The sequence below is a fragment of the Staurois parvus genome, unplaced genomic scaffold (assembly GCF_062004578.1).
Source record: "Staurois parvus isolate SC_StPar_1 unplaced genomic scaffold, SC_StPar_1.0 ptg000401l, whole genome shotgun sequence".
NCBI classification, from domain to species: domain Eukaryota; kingdom Metazoa; phylum Chordata; class Amphibia; order Anura; family Ranidae; genus Staurois; species Staurois parvus.
The window spans coordinates 5,595,001-5,611,865 of record NW_028318197.1 but is presented as its reverse complement, the minus strand read 5'-3'; positions in this window follow the sequence as shown (position 1 = coordinate 5,611,865).

Sequence of the window (16,865 nt, the reverse complement as noted above, 5' to 3'; positions counted from 1 at the left end):
ATCCAAATTCTTTTGCAATTACCTTTTGAGGCTTTCCCTCCTTATGGAGGGTGTCAATGATGGTTTTGTGCACAACTGTCAGGTCAGCAGTATTTCCCATGATTGTGATTCCTACTGAACCAGACTGAGAGACCATTTAAAGGCTCAGGAACCCTTTGCAGGTGTTATGGCTTAATTAGCTGATTAGAGTGGGACACTTTGAGCCTAGAATATTGCACCTTTTCACAATATTCTAATTTTCTGAGATTGTGGATTTGGGGTTTTCATGAGCTATAAGCCATAATCATCACAATTATGACAAATCACGGCTTGAACTATCTTGCTTTGCGTGTAATGAGCCTATCTCATATATTAGTTTCACCTTTTAAGTTGCATTACTGAAATAAAATAACTTTTGCACGATATTCAAATTTTTTGAATTTCACCTGTATGTATCTGTAGAAATTTGCATTAAAGTGATCCTGTTGCTTTACCTTGCATGGGCACAAATTCATTTTAAAAAGGGATTTAAAAAACAGAATGTTTTGTTCTGCTCTGTATCTTTAAAGCCCAACTCCAGGCTGCTGTAAAATGTAACCATGCAGTAGGACCCCCACCCACCTCGCACCACTTGGGTTAAATGCTCACTTTGTCTCTGGGAATTTGAATAAGAATAAATACTTATCTTATTCCTCACTCCCACAAGCTTCCTTGGTGCTGTAGGACCATCCCCTGAACCCGCTTCTCCGGTGGCAGGCTCTGTGACATCACCAATGGTCCTGCATTGTACATGAGGGCTGTGAAGTCCAGCCTACATCCCAAGAGTGTCAAAGAGCCAACAAGAGCACCAGGTGCTGGGGGAGTGAAGAATATGCAAGTAGCTAAGTATTTGTTCTTATTCATCACTCCCTAGAAGAAATGAGCATTTAACCCATGCAGTGCTAGGATTAGGTAGCCTACTGCATGATTACATTTTACACCAGCCCGGAGTTCAGATTTAACTCAGATATTGATGTGTTTTTGATGTTGACACCCAAACTGATATCGTATATTGTTATGGGTGGGCTGTGTTGGGTTGTCCAACTTAATGGCTTCTTGTTATATCTAATGAAACTCTGCTAAATCATGCAGTGTAAGTTGAAGGAAAATGATAGAATATCCAAACATAAAATTATGGTGGATAGTTCACTCAGCTGATGCCTACATAAAATTGAAATATCAGCTGGTAAATAGTCTTAACACCTTAAAGTGGAACTTTCTTGCTAATAGTCAAGTTAGCAGTTCAAATACATGGAAGTTTAAGGTTTCACCCAATTAAGATGTATCTAATTCCAAATCATTGGAGACTAAAGGTCTGAGGACAGCTGTCTAGGAGCAGACGAACTCTTACTTTGAAGAGAGTATAGAAAAGAAAAATCATCCTAAAGGAAGGTCAGGGACAGCAAAATAAAAAAAACTGACCAGGGTTTTAAACATTCTATAGTCTAAAAAATTATCTTTAGATAACTTTAAGGGTTTGGACATTTTGGTCAGTCATTCAAAGTAAATATGAAAAAGAGAGGACGGTACCTCTAAGTGCAGTATAGGCAATTTATTAGTAAACAATAGATAAATTGCACTTACAAGATAAATAGTTAAAAAGACTCATCATGTGGTGTAATAGGATCCAGGTGAGATTTCAGCCATCTAGCAGCAAACTCTGTCTATAGCAGCGGTTCTCAACCTGTGGGTCGCGACCCCTTTGGGGGTCAAACAACCCTTTCACATGAGTCTCCTAAGACCATCGGAAAACACATATTTCCGATGGTCTTAGGAACCGAGACACCGCTCCTCTATCAGTCTCCAGGCGGGTCCGCCCACATGCAGATACGTCCACATTTCCCTGGACCGCGATGTGTGCGCGGGATGACATGCCGTCCCTGTCATCTGGCCACATCCCCGGGATCACTCAACAGCTCCGCCTCCTCGCCAGTGATTGGCTGCCAGAACTGTAGCTCAGGAGAGGCACACAGGCGGCCAATCACCGGCGAGGAGGTGGAGCTTGGAGAGGAGGAGCCGAGCAGCAGCGCGAAGAGCAAAGAAGATCAACGAGGGAGCGGCCGGAGAAGGAAGACAGCTGACAGGTAAGCGTCTGTAGCATGCAGATGGTGCTGCTGCAGCCAGGTATGCTGGCTGTAGACGGGAGAGGGAGGGAGCGAGCCCAGGCTGGAGCAGGAGTCAGCAAGGTAAGTATCATTGGTGTCAGTGGGAGGAATAGTGCCCCATCATTGGTGTCATTAATACCAATGATGGGGCACTATTCCTCCCACTGACACTAATGATGGAGCACTATTTCCCCCCCCCCCACTGACACCAACGATGGGGAACTATTCCTCCCCCCACTGACACCAACGATGGGGCACTGTTCCTCCCCCCACTGACACCAACGATGGGGCACTATCCCCCCCACTGACACCAATGATGGGGCACAATTCCCCCCCACACTAGTATCAATGATGGGGCACTATTCCCCCCCTCCCACTGACACCAATGATGGGGCACTATTCCTCCCACACTGACACTAATGATGGGGCACTATTCCTCCCACTGATACCAACGATGGGACACTACTCCTCTCACTGACACCAATGATGTGGCACTACTCCTCCCACTGCAAAATTACAGTTATGAAGTAGCAACGAAAATAATTTTATGGTTGGGGGTCACCACAACATGAGGAACTGTATTAAAGGGTCGCGGCATTAGGAAGGTTGAGAACCACTGATCTATAGGATCAGGAAGTAAAACCTAGGATGTGTCTGTTTATCAAAATGAGGCTTGGAGAGCAGAGTCAGATGTAGGAGGTGAATGGGGTACCTTTATCCTACAGCTACAGAGGTTTGGCTCTAACAAGCACGCCCTGTATAATATACATTCAAAGTAAATATACACCCTAAATGGATGATATTTAGTTCGCTAAAGCAGTATATACCAAAAACAATTGCCTTTTTTAAAAAAATACTTGTTTTCACATTTTCTCATCTTTTATTTTGTCTCAGTGCTGCTTATCTGCTGCAGCCTAATTCAACCATTTCCGATCTTTATGCATCTTCTCCTGCTCAGATGCCAATCAGTGCTCTTGACCAGCTTCTTGATAGTGACAACATTGAACCACGCCTGTGCAGTGTGTGTTGGCATGCCACTTGTAGTCTCTACAAGTCTAGAGTCAAGTCTAGTACAGTTGGTGACAGTTGTCACCCTATAACAGGGAGTTCCTGAACAAGGCAGGATCAGCAGGTATTGTTTTAAAGTATAAGTTCACCTTTGTAAAAAGAAGAACACAGCGCAAAAAATTATATAGATATAAATAAATAAACATAAATGATAATAATGTCCAAATCAAAACAATAAAAAAAGTCCCAATCCAAACAATTTTTAAATATTCCACATCCAATGTGCTCCAAAGAAATAGTGATGTGTCACGTGCAAAAGAAACTTCAGTGTATTGACACCATCTGTGATAATCAACATATATTGCACTCACCAAATGTAATGGACTCTCAAAAGCTTAAGAGTCAAAAAACGCTTTTTAGATATTGAATATCCTGCCAATAGGGACTGCCACCATTCAGAAAGATGATCCAATAGAAGGATTTCCCACACAATTTGCTCAATATAGAAAAGAAAAAAACTAATAGTGTATTATTGTCAAAAGCAATTTATTTCCTAAAAAACTGCATCAATTGCACTCACATGTTAAAAACACAGAAAACGTCTATAGTCAATTGAATATGACCATCATAATAATCTCTGCCACTGAAGATTTCCACAGAGTAATGAATTGGCAGCTCTCATGGAAAAAACAGTGAAGATGGGCCTGGAAAGCAGTGTTCTGCGTGCGTTCCACTCACCGGACGTGACGTCAGGACGTAGTGAGGAATGACCGGAAATTGTGTTGACGCGTTTCACCCCTCCTCCAGGGCATTATCAAAGTTCACCTTTTTCAAAAAAAATTATGATTGCACATCTTTTTTCAGGTAAAAAAAAAATGTGCATTTAATTATTTTTTTTTACTGGGAACCTGCAAAGCATTGCACCCACAATCAGCAGATAGTGAGTGCAATGTATGTCTCCTGCAGACTGTCTGTGTAATCTGTGTGCTCGTACCTCATATGAGCAGGCAGTTACACACTGACAGGAAGAAACAATGAACTACCTAGAGCTCTCAACAACGCCTTGTAGTTCATTGAGAACGACAAGCCAACAGCTACAAAGGCTGTTGGTGCTTGTAGTTCTCCCATTTACAGACCTCTGTGAATGAATGATGCGTCTGGGTGGATGGAGCCCAGCACAGCCATATTTTTTTTCAAATTGTGAAAGCGAGTTCAGGCAGAAGATCTCCAACTTGCTGTCACTAGAGGCAGCAGGTCGGGGACCGGCTACAGCAATGGTAACATGTTGCATGTTCTACCCTAAAAAGGGTAGAACATGTAACATGTTCCTAAAGGGGGACCTATCCTTTAATTAAATATTGAAATTAGCATTTCAACTTAATAACATGTTAAAGTCTGTATGAGATTTTAGTGAATGGGCTTACATCTACCTTAAAAGGTATCTAAACCCAGGAACAAAAATTGATAGCATCGCAGCTTACTGGTCCTCAGATATGGTAGCTTCACTAGTTTTCTTTTTTCACACTTTTTATCCTTTATTTTAACTTGGCAATCCTGACTTAACTCACTTTTTGTCCTAGGGAGACAACCGTAATGAGCCTCGTTGAACACCTTAGGACAGAGAGTGTGTTAGGACTACATAACATGCCTTTTGGACTACATGATACCTCCTCATCTTCTCCATAACAGAGAGAGGAGTTTTGTAGTCCACAGAGATAGCAAGGAACAATGCTGTCTGACAACAGTCGAGAGGCAGAGAGTACAGGAAGTTGTAAAAAAGGTAAATAAATCACAATATTTCTTATTGGCTGAATAGCTATTTTTTTTTTTGGGGGGGGGGGTTGCACTTGTTGGGTAGATATAACAAAATGCTTCCAGTGGTATAACTTACAGAGCAAATAACAGAAATTTATTGTTAGTGTTTACATACACTTAGAGTGCTGGTTCACATATAGTATATGCGGATTGGATGTGGTTTGAACCGCATGCAATTCGCATGACGTGAAAAAACATTGTTTCCTATTGTGCCTGTTCACATATGTCTGGTGCACTGGCGGTGCGGATTCAGTTCGGTTTGAAAAAGAGTCCTGTACGATTTCTGAGCAGTACAGTCCGGATCAGGTGCGAATTACAGGCTATTGACTTCTATGAGAACCAATTCTAAACCACAACTACTATATCAATTAGCTGTGAAACCTGAGCTTCAATCCGCACTGCAAGTGTGTGAATCAGCTCTACGAAAGCTTTACAAATCATCCTAATGTTCACGGCAAGCAGGCAAAGCCTGAAAGTATGGTTTAATTCTCCATTGCAAAACAGCAGTGCCCCTTCAGTATTAAAATTAAAAGGATTCCTGTTTGTGGATTAGTTTGTTCATTCATTCACACAGAGCAAATTGTGTAGGTAAATAGTGTATGTATATGGAGCTATATTTGGCACAGATACAAGTATGGACAAAGGCAGGCAAAATACTGCATGTAATGCACTGAATTCTTGGTATCATATGGGTACTACAAAACCTATTACCTTTCTGTACAAAGACACTTGTAAATAAAACCATCTGTTATATGGAATGTAGTGTAAAATGTATAATATATCACTTCTAGCTCCAGAAAATTTACCTAAATTACAGAAATTTTCCTAAATTACAAGAAAATAATTTACCTAAACTAGTTTTTCAGAAATCATTCATTATTGAATATGTAAAAATGTCAGATTATTAAAGCAGGAGCTATTGAAAGCAACTTTTTTGATAAAATGAAAATGTAAAAACAGTGTCTCCTGCAAAATAAATCGTTAATTCTTACCTCTCCTGCCCGCCTGCGAATCGAACTACGGAGTGCAGCAGGGGACAATAAAATTGACATTCCCTAAAGCAGGGGTGCTCAACCTTTTGAAGAGCGATGGCCACTTAAGTGATTTGGTAACTGGTCACTGGCCACAATGAAATGAAATGATTCAGAGCTTTACATTTTTTATTTTAAATAGCATAAGCAACATTTTCCTCCTGCAGCCTCTGAATTCTGGTGGCAGTCAGAGGATGAGAAGCTGGCTTTCAGCGGTAGCAGGAGGAAAATGGAGAGGATCGGTATGTGCTGCCCCGCCGCCTGTCCTGTGTTAAACAGAATGTGACAGGGAGGCCACATGGGCCCCCTGGAGCAGGATGTGGGGTCATCTACACCAGTGGTTAGGGGGGATTGGTAAAAACATGCTTCAACTATGGGGATTTACCACCCCCCACACCACAAATGTAAAGGAAACCTTACTATCCTGTGCTCCCTATAAGGCTGCTTTCACACTGATCTGCTGTGGTTTACCCGCACCTCAGGTGCAGCGCAGTGCACCTGGGGCTTTCCTGCAGTTTAGCTGTGCTTTAAAGTAACCTTCTTTTATGCTGGTGTGTGCATTTTCTGAAAGCAAACCAAAAACAACAGAATATACAATAATAGAAGCCTGTGGCTCAGTGCAGCTAACCCGCAGGTGCGCTGCGCTGCAGCCGCAGATCAGTGTGAAAGCAGCCTTATAGTTGTTAACCTTTTTATAGGTGCTAATATGCCCATTGCAGATGCACAGTGTATTATTATTTTTATTAGTATTACAGGTACTTCTATAGCGCTGTCAATTTACACAGCGCTTCACATATATATTGTACATTCACATCAGTCCCTAACCCTCAAGAGGTGTACAATCTACGGTCCCTAACTCACATTCATACATACACATACTAGGGCCAATTTAGACAGGAGCCAAGTCACCTACCAGCATGTCTTTGGAGTGTGGGGGGAAACTGGAGTACCCAGAGGAAGCCCACAGAGACACAGGGAGAACATGCAATCTCCAGGCAGGTGGTGCCATGGTTGGGATTCAAACCAATGACCCTAGTACTAGCCAGGCTGCCCCAGTGTATGTGATGTTTAATACACTGACCTGTTTTCCTCTTCCAGCTTCTGCTGGCTTTGCTCTCCAAGCTGCTGGAAAAAGTCCCAGGAGAAGTGCACTTGGTAGAACTCTTCCTGGAAAAGGAGCCAACACCACAGAAGAAACATTGGCTTGTGCTCTTTCTGTGGCCTTCTTTCTCTGCTGCCGGCACTGGCTCAATGCACTCTGATGCTCTGGGATGGCAGGTCGGCAAGCCCAGATCTCGATTGCCGACTTTGGGCAACTGTTTCCCTGGTTTGAGATGGATGGCTGCATCAGAGGGCTCCAAGGGCCACAGACTGAGCACCCCTTCCCTAAAGTGTTGGATTATACAGATTGTTTAGACAATTTTTCTTAAATACAGCAGATTAGCAATGTGGGGGGTGGGATAGGTAAGTATTAATTTATCATCTTTGCAGGGGACAACTTTTTAATTTTGTTTTAGCAACAGAGTCACTTTAAAGTGTCACTTTATAGAATCACTTTATGTGGTATAGATGGGTGAATTATATTCACACTCATAGCTATCTTCCTATGAAGTAATTACTTAAATATGTACAGTGGGGATCGAAAGTTTGGGCACCCCAGCTAAAAACTTGTATTAATGTGCATAAAGAAGCCAAGGAAAGATGGAAAAATCTCCAAAAGGCATCAAATTACAGATTAGGCATTCTTATAATATGTCAACAAAAGTTAGATTTTATTTCCATCATTTACACTTTCAAAATAACAGAAAACAAAAAAATGGCATCTGCAAAAGTTTGGGCACCCTGCAGAGTTAATATCTTGTACTGCCCCCTTTGGCAAGTATCACAGCTTGTAAACGCTTTTTTGTAGCCAGCCAAGAGTCTTTCAATTCTTGTTTGAGGTATCTTTGCCCATTCTTCCTTACAAAAGTCTTCCAGTTCTTTGAGATTTCTGGGCTGTCTGTCACGCACTGCTCTTTTAAGGTCTATCCATAGATTTTCAATTATGTTGAGGTCAGGAGATTGTGAAGGCCATGGCAAAACCTTCAGTTTATGGCTTTTGATGTAATCCCCCATGGATTTGGAGGTGTGTTTAGGATCATTATCCATTTGTAGAAGCCATCCTCTCTTTAACTTCAGCTTTTTCACAGATGGCATCAAGTTACCATCCAAAATTTGCTGAAATTTTATTGAATCCATTTTTCCTTCTACTCGTGAGATGTTCCCTGTGCCACTGGCTGCAACACAACCCCAAAGCATGATTGATCCAACCCCATGCTTAACAGTTGGACAGAGGTTCTTTTCATTAAATTCTGTGCCCCTTCTTCTCCAAACGTACCTTTGCTCATTCCGGCCAAAAAGTTCAATTTTAACCTCATCGGTCCACAGAACTTGTTTCCAAAATGCATCAGGCTTGTCTATATGTTCATTTGCAAAGTTCAAACGATGATTTTTGTGGTGAGGACGTAGAAGAGGTTTTCTTCTGATGACTCTTCCATGAAGACCATATTTGTACAAGTATCTCTTTATAAAGGAATAGTGTACCACAACTCCAGTGTCTACCAGATCTTTCTGGAGGGATTGTGCAGTCAAACATGGGTTTTGAATTGTTTTTCTCACAATCCTGCGAGCTGTTCTGTCTGATATTTTTCTTGGTCTTTCAGATCTTGCTTTAACTTCCACTGTTCCTGATGACTGCCATTTCTTAATTACATTCCGAACAGAGGATATTGACATCTGAAAACGCTTTGCGATCTTCTTATAGCCTTCTCCAGCTTTGTGAGCGTCAACTATTTTCAGTTTCAGTTTTCTAGACAACTGCTTAGAAGAACCCATGGTGCTGATTGTTGGGGCAAGGTCAGGTGAGTCTGGGCATTTAAAACCTTTGAGATTGACATCACCTGGTCTTCCCAGACGATGATTGAGAACAATCCATGACACTGGCAGGTCTCAGCTTGGCAAAGGGGGCAGTGCATGCTATAAATTCTGCAGGGTGCCCAAACTTTTGCAGACGCCATTTTTTTGTTTTCTGTTATTTTGAAAGTGTAAATGATGGAAATAAAATCTAACTTTTGTTGACATATTATAAGAATGTCTAATCTGTAATTTGATGCCTTTTGGAGATTTTTCCATCTTTCCTTGGCTTCTTTATGCACATTAATACAAATTTTTAGCTGGGGTGCCCAAACTTTCGATCCCCACTGTAACAAGCTGTAATTTTGCTACCTCCATTTACCTAAACTGACAGCTAACAGAGCCAAACCTGCACATCAGCGTTGCATTACTGCTCAATATTTTACTTACTGTACAGACACAGGTACTTTAAGGCTGCTTTCACACAGATGCATTTTTGCTGCATTTTTAAAGTGGGCCTTTTCACACCACTGTGCTGTGGGTGTGGTACATTTTGAAAAGTCCTGTATTCTGCATATTTATAGTGTGGTTTTCAAAACCACCCAAAAATGAACATCCCGATTGAAATGAACAGAAAAAGCGTAAACAATACCCTCCAAAATGCATCTGCGTTGTGTATTTGGTGCATTTTTTGAGTCACATGTCTGAGTTTCACAGGTGCATTTTGGGTAATATGTACCCAAAAAGCACACCAGAAACACAGCAAAAAAGGCATAGGAGTTTTTAAGACTTTTTTTGATGGAGCAGTGTAAGCCATGGGCACACAGCCATACAGGGGCCATACGGTGTGGAGCCTGTGTAATCACTTTCCTACGACCTGCTGCTGATGGTTATATAAATCACCCCCACAGATGTATGCTCTGAATGCACACTACCTGCAATCAAAGCATACGTCTATGGGCGTGTACGTATTTTGCACAGCCTCCAGTGCATAACCGCACACATCCACATCTTTTAATTCATCACAATGGACAGCTGTAAGTGGCACCAGGTTTGGAGAAAATGATTAAACAGGATATGCATGCTGTACAGCCAGGGGCATATTTACCGCGAGGCACACAAGGCACGTGTCTTGGGTGCCATTTTTCAGGGGGCACAGCTGCCCCTTGGAAGAAGGGACCCTGGCTGTCCTGCGCACCCTGTGTTCTGCCTTCAGCCGGTGGTTCCTGTGTGGTGACGTCAAGCTGGTGACCAGGAGAAGATGGTGCTGTATATGAAGAGGCTCCAAGGGTCACTGGGGCTGGGCAAAGGGTGGAAGATGGAGTGAGGGGAGCTGAGGGAGTGACTCCGGGAAGGGGGGGGGTGGGCAGATTTTTTTTTGTTGCCTAGGGCAGCACAAAACCTAAACACACCGCTGTGTATGGCCGTGGTCAAGTCTAACAGAGCTATGACCACATTAGTAGTGCCTTCACATAATATAACTTTATGGTTTGTTAAAGTTATGTAAATCCTAATAATAAACTTCTCTTTGACCAATTGTTCTGTTAAATGTATCGTTGAAATTGCTTAGTTATACAGTCATGCCCAAAAATACTGGCACCTCTGAATTTCTTGTAGATAATGCACCACTTCACCCAGAAAACTGTTGCAATTGCAAATGTTTAGGCATTCTCATGGTCATTTATTTTGTTTGTATTGGCATGACACAAAAAAGTGGACAAACAAAAAGCCAAATCTGACACAATCCCATTCCCAGCGCCATGGTAGTTCATTGAGGACTACAAGCTGAAAGCCGCTAAGGCTGTCGGGACTTGTAGTACCTCATTCACACGCATGGCCACGTTTTTTACAAATTTGACAGCTAGCGAGGGGGGGGGGGGGGAGAAGATCCCCTGCTAGCTGTCAAAGAGGGTCTGAATGTAACATGTTACACCCTGAATATGGGTGTAACATGTTACGAAAGGTGAACTTATCCTTTAAGGTAGGCTCTCTGGCTCCTGGTGAGATCTGGCCAAGCGTGGGGATATCATAGGGATGTCTCCCTACCTTCCTTTCCTTCTAAGGTATCAGTTTCCAACTTTGTACACTTTTTCCAGCTAGTTGCCCCTTAGCTTAGATGTAGCTGAGAGGTAAGGAGGTAAGCCATCACAGCACGAACTACATCCAGACAGTGACAGGAAATATCCCGGGGATATGCTGGAGCCAGGCAGATAGATGGAAGAACAATGTCCAGGATGAGGTGACAAGCCAAGACCACCTTGAAGGATAAGTTCACCTTTGGGAACATGTTCCACCCATTGTTTTGAGGGTGTGGGCTTCTAGTTCTCAATGAACTCCACAGTGCTGTTGACCACTCTAGGTAGTTCATTGATTCTTCCTGTCAGAGTGAACAGTGTACAGGCAAACAGATTACACTGACAGTCTGCAAGAATCCCGCATGGCTACAGCAATCTGCTGATTGCTGGTGCAATGCTTTCCAGGTTCTTACAAAAAAAAAAAAAGTAACTACACATTTTTTTACCTATTTTGTAAGTGAATTTATTCTTTAAAGAGGGAGGAGCCTGTAGATCGCAGCACCACCTTATCCATGTAAAGGACCAAAAAGGATTCTTATAGGACAAGGCCGGTAGCTCAGCCACAAGCCTTGAAGAGGTGATGGCAACAGGGAAAAACTGCCTTGTGAGTGAGAGTTAATAACTCATTATCCATGATCCGTTCAAAATGTGATTTTCGGAGTACCAACAGAACTGAGCTTAAAGCCCACGTAGTCGCATGATGTTTTACAAGAGGAGCCATGTGAAAGACATCCTGTTCAAAAGTCTGAATTTCTCAAACTTTCTAAACAAAACGGGCTAGTTTACTGTCCTTTAGACTTTAGGAGGCTGGATTGTTGCCTGTGGGAGTAGAAAGTGCCTCAAGACTTGGTGATCAGCGGATGTAAAATAATTACATAACGCCTGTGGGCAGTAGGAGGTATTGGTATTAGTAGGAAGAATAATCTCTATTGATGGTATCAGTGGGAGGAATAGTGCCCCGTCATTGGTATCAGCATGAGGAATAGTGCCCCATAATCGATATGAGTGGGAGGAACAGTGCCCTATCATTTGTATTAGTGGGAGAAACAATCCCCATCATTAGTGTCAGTGGGAGGAATAGTGCTCAATCTATGGTGCTAGTGAAAGGGATAGTGCCCCATCAATGGTGTCAGTGGAAGAAATAGTGCTCCATCGATGGTGTCAGTGGGATAAATAGTTCTCCATCTTTGGTGTCATTGAAAGTAGTAGTGCCCCATAACAATAGTCAGTGTCAGTAGGAGGAATATTGCCCTAAAGGCTGGATAAAGACAAGAAAAGGACCCATGTGGCCCGCAGGCTGCAGTTGGAGAACACAGGTCAAAATCAATCATTGGGAGGCAAGCAGCCTTTGAAATTAAATTGCAAGGGTAAAGATTTCTCCCTCTATAGCACTCAGGGCCAAATGATGACCTTGATTCAATTGTAGAAAGGTCAGGGCTTGTCCCTCAAAGTATTTCCTGTGGTGATATTTCCTTGCCTGCCAAACAAAAATTGCCCCAACTAGCTTTTAGAGTAGATGCACAAGGAAGGACTTTTGACAGAACAAACAAAACTATTTTTCTAAGCAGACTTGACAGCAAGCTAGGAAAAGGGAAAGAAAATTGCACCATCTAAAAAATGTATGTTAAAAACAGAGGTTTTAGGTGCACATTTGCAAATACAGTATATGTAGAAGCCTCACTGGCTCCTGAGGGCCTTTATGTATAGTGTGGACCTAAGTTTATTGTATATGACCCTCCATGTTGGAGCATACATACTATAGCAATGGATAACTTGTGGGTAAATATGCCTGGAGGGAGCCCATTCCTTCTTAAAGATGCAAGGACACATCAAAAGCCCAGCACAATGGCAGCTGTCCAAAGTGTCTTTGCGCCAATTCCAGCAAGCTAAACAAAAATGGCAACCTCTCCAATTTATAACCAGCCTTTACAGTGAGGTTTTCATGGAAGGACTTTGCACAGAATAAACATGTTTTTTTCCCCCAGCACATCTAGCAGCTGGTCAGCAAAAGAAAAAAAATACTGTCCATCAATGACAATTGATTGAAATATTTCCTTGCATAACACCAGGCAAAATATGCATTTCAAGTGTGATGGAAGACTTTATAGGATGTTGACTTTCTAGCTTTTACAGTGTGGGAATCGCCAAAACAAGCCAGAGTGTCTGATAGAAGTTTCATCAGATCAGAGTACCACATCCACCTAGGCCAGTTCAGTGTTATGAGTATTAATGAAATTCCCTCCAGTTGGAAATTGAAAAGCAGTTGGGAAAGTAGTTTTAGAGGAAGAAAAGCATAAATTAGGCTACATTTATCCCATGAAGCCACCATAGCATCCACTGCTTTTACCAGAAAAAGCTTCTGGAAACAGATCTGTAAAGTTTGTTGTTGAACTGGAGGAAAAGAGGTCCACATCTGGCACCTCCTACCTGGGACAGAGATCCTGAGAAATCGTGGGGTGTAGTAAACATTCCCCCAAAACCAGGACTTGCCAGCCAAGATAGTCTGCTTGCTCATTGTCCACATCTGTGACATGAATGGTGGGCATGGCTGGAGCATGAAGTTCTGTCCAAGTTAGGATCCATTCCACATCTCTTGCCACAGCAAACTAGCAGTTAGTCCATTCCTAATGATTTTTGTATGTAACTGCCATGGCATTGACAGACTGGCTATAGATTAGGTGACCTTTCAGCTGAGGTGTCCAACATTGCAGTGACAAGCAAAACACTTGATGTTCCAAAATGCTGTTTGGAAGATGGGATTTCTCTGCACCAACATGGTGTCTAGGACCTCTCCACCAACTGTCAGCTGGCATCCATTGTTAGGACTTTCCAAAGCAGTGGGAGGAAGGATTACCTCAACTCCAGAACTGGATTCCTGAGCCACAAAGACAACCTGGTTTTCGGTGTCAGGCAAATCAGTTTGTTCAGGGACTGAATCGATTTGTTCCATGATGACAGGATGTCTTTTGCAAGGTCTGGAGCATCCAAATGGTTGTGAGTCAGGTGCTGAGTGTTGAGCACCTACAGTGAAGGTAGCATTGATGTGGCTGAAAAATTGGGACACGCACGTAAAGCTAAGTACACACGGGCCGAATATTAGGCTGTATTGACCAGTTCAACAGAGAACAGCCAGAGTGTATGGCAGGCAGTACGACTTCTGTCGAAGGGGCATGATCGACAAAGGTCTACCGATTGGGTTCCGATCAGCACTCTCAACCAATGGGCAGGCCCCCTGTAACAACACAATATCACAACAGGGAAGATTAATGTACTGTCACTGCTTGTGTTAGTACAGCAATCGGTTTTGTGTTTTTTTTTTTTTTTGTTCGTTCAGCCCAGTAGGATAAAAAAAAAAAAAATAGTGTGTACAAGGCTTAAGAATCCTTGATTTCCATGAAGCTAGATAGTTTTCCTGATGCAATGATAGTCCTGGAGGATTCCATGGAATTCACACGAAGACGGGGCAAATACTTCCATTAGTTTTGGAACAGTGAAAAGGTTGCTGCAAAACCCCTGAAACTGTTCTGCTGTGGGTACAACAGCTAGAACATCTTGAGTCAACAGATCTGCAATTGTAGCATGGAGGTAGATTGGGCAACATAAAATGGGGGCAGAGGAAGAGTGTGAAACTCCAATTTGTTGCCCCACGACACTACATCTTTTTGAATACTGACACACGGTCGCCGACTTTAGAAAAAAACTATCAGTACCCTTTCATATAGAACAGTACTTGTCTCCCAGCTTGGGCTGAACCTTTCAGGTTCAAGGTTTGTGTTTGTATTGGGTTTCTGGTTTGGAAGAGAACAAATTTATATACGTGTTGACAGGCTGCTTGTACTGAAGTCAATTCATTGATCATCTTCAGTACAACAAGCCTATCAGGTTTTTTTTTTTTTCTGGTTGGATCACTGCTAGCAGCTATAGCAGTCAACACTGATCATCGTATTCTGACAGCTGGAAAACCTGTCAGAATACAAAAGCTCTGTGGTCAGTGTTGATGGGGGAAATACAGCAATTTTCTTTGCAGGAAAGAAAACTGCTTAATGTATGGCCTGTTTAAGTTCCAAAGCTAAAAGAAACTTTGTGAACAACAGCTGGATTCTGAGACGAAAGTTAAGGTCAATTGAACAAAGTTTGGTAGACTGACATCATCACAATGTTAGATTGCATTACAGGATCGGTTAGCGAAAAAAAGGATTTGGAAAGCGCTTCTAATTGTCAATAAAATTATTAAATCCTGGGGCATCTTCAAGAGGTTCAGTGTTTTCTTGAGGCAAGATATTGCTGGATCTACAGTGGGTCCATCCAAGGACGCTAGCAAAGAAAAAAACATGCATGATGGGAGTTAGAAGGGTTATACTTGGCTGTCCAACATTTTTTGTTTGCCAGTTTCCACCACCTGTAGGAGACTGAACACAGATCCTTTGTCCCTTAAACAGAGTCAAAGGGAAAGAAAACTGGCTACCTGGGGATTTCACTTTACTTCATGTCCTGTAGACATAACAGGAAGTAAAGAAAGATCTCCCCAAAAGGACACAATCAAAAAATTTAAAAAAAAACAAACAAAAACCTCACAGGCCTTTGCCATTTCCGGTCTTCTCTTCAGGGTCTTGAAAACACGACTTTAAAGCAAGATCTCCCTTGCAAGGTCCTAAGGACAGAACAAATAGATTCTGTCCACCTGATCAGAGCAGCTTTGAAGTATACTTTAATCGCTTGCAATCCCTGCAATGAGAGATCCTTAAAAGAACGGCATATAGATTGGAGGTCAATGCATGCATGGAGTTGAAATGCTGAAACCACATTTGGGGGAAAGGATGGCCTTTGGCATGAAACATTGTCAAATATGTGGAAAGGCTCTTTACAAGAAAGGGCTGCCAGTTCAGAAAACACATCTGGCAGACCTGATGGCAACCAAAAAGGCTATTTTGCATGAGAGATCTTCTAGGGGGATATCCTTGACAGGTTCAAAAGGTAGTTTCTGTAAGGATGAGAAAAGTTGAGATCCCAATGAAATACACCTCTCTAATTCAGTTGGATGTCTCTTGGATTCTCAAGCATGCGCTCTTAGAGAAAGAAATTTTTTCTTTCTGGGAGATAGACATTTACTTGGGATGTGTCCAGGCCCAAACCAAAGTATTGCAGGCGAACGGAAGGCTGAAGAGCATATTTGTTGAAATTATCACACAGCCAAAGGCCTGAAGCACCTGAATTCCCTTGCGTACATTTTCTGATAGCTGCAAAGGACATGAGTCATTGCTCTGTAATGGCACAATTGTTAAATACAGGGCAATATTGGTTGTTCATTGTCCTGAATGACACTCCTAGCTCTAGGGGGACAACACTGCTCCTCTGCATAGTTAACAAGATGATATACTGGAGGAATTTTATAAATCAAGTGGGACTTGTTACTGCAGTTGGAGGGACATGGCTGGGCAAAAACGTTATAGACTTATACGGAGTCTGCATGTGGTTGAGGACATTTATTTCTGGTCCAAATACCTGTACCCTGGTACTACCTGGCACCTGAATGAACAAAATGTTCCCTCCAGCTACTATGAATAGTAGGTTTTATTTTATTGAACTTAGGCTGGCTATACATTATACAATTTTCTTGAGATTTTTGGTTTAGATTTACCAAAAACCATATAATAGGTCAAAACTAGCAACACTTTAAATTCTATCCAATTAGGCAGGCTCCTGCATGACATATTTGAAGGTAAATCTATAGGAAATTGGGCAGAAAATTGTATAGTGTATGGCCAGCGTTAGCCTGCAAGAAATACTTAGACTTGAGCTGCAGACCGCTCCTGAAATGTTAGTTTCCCTGCTGAAACACTGGCTTCAATATTTGATGAACCAATATAGCTATGCAGATCAGGAGTTAACATAATGCATATTTGTTCTTGTTCTGCGACTCA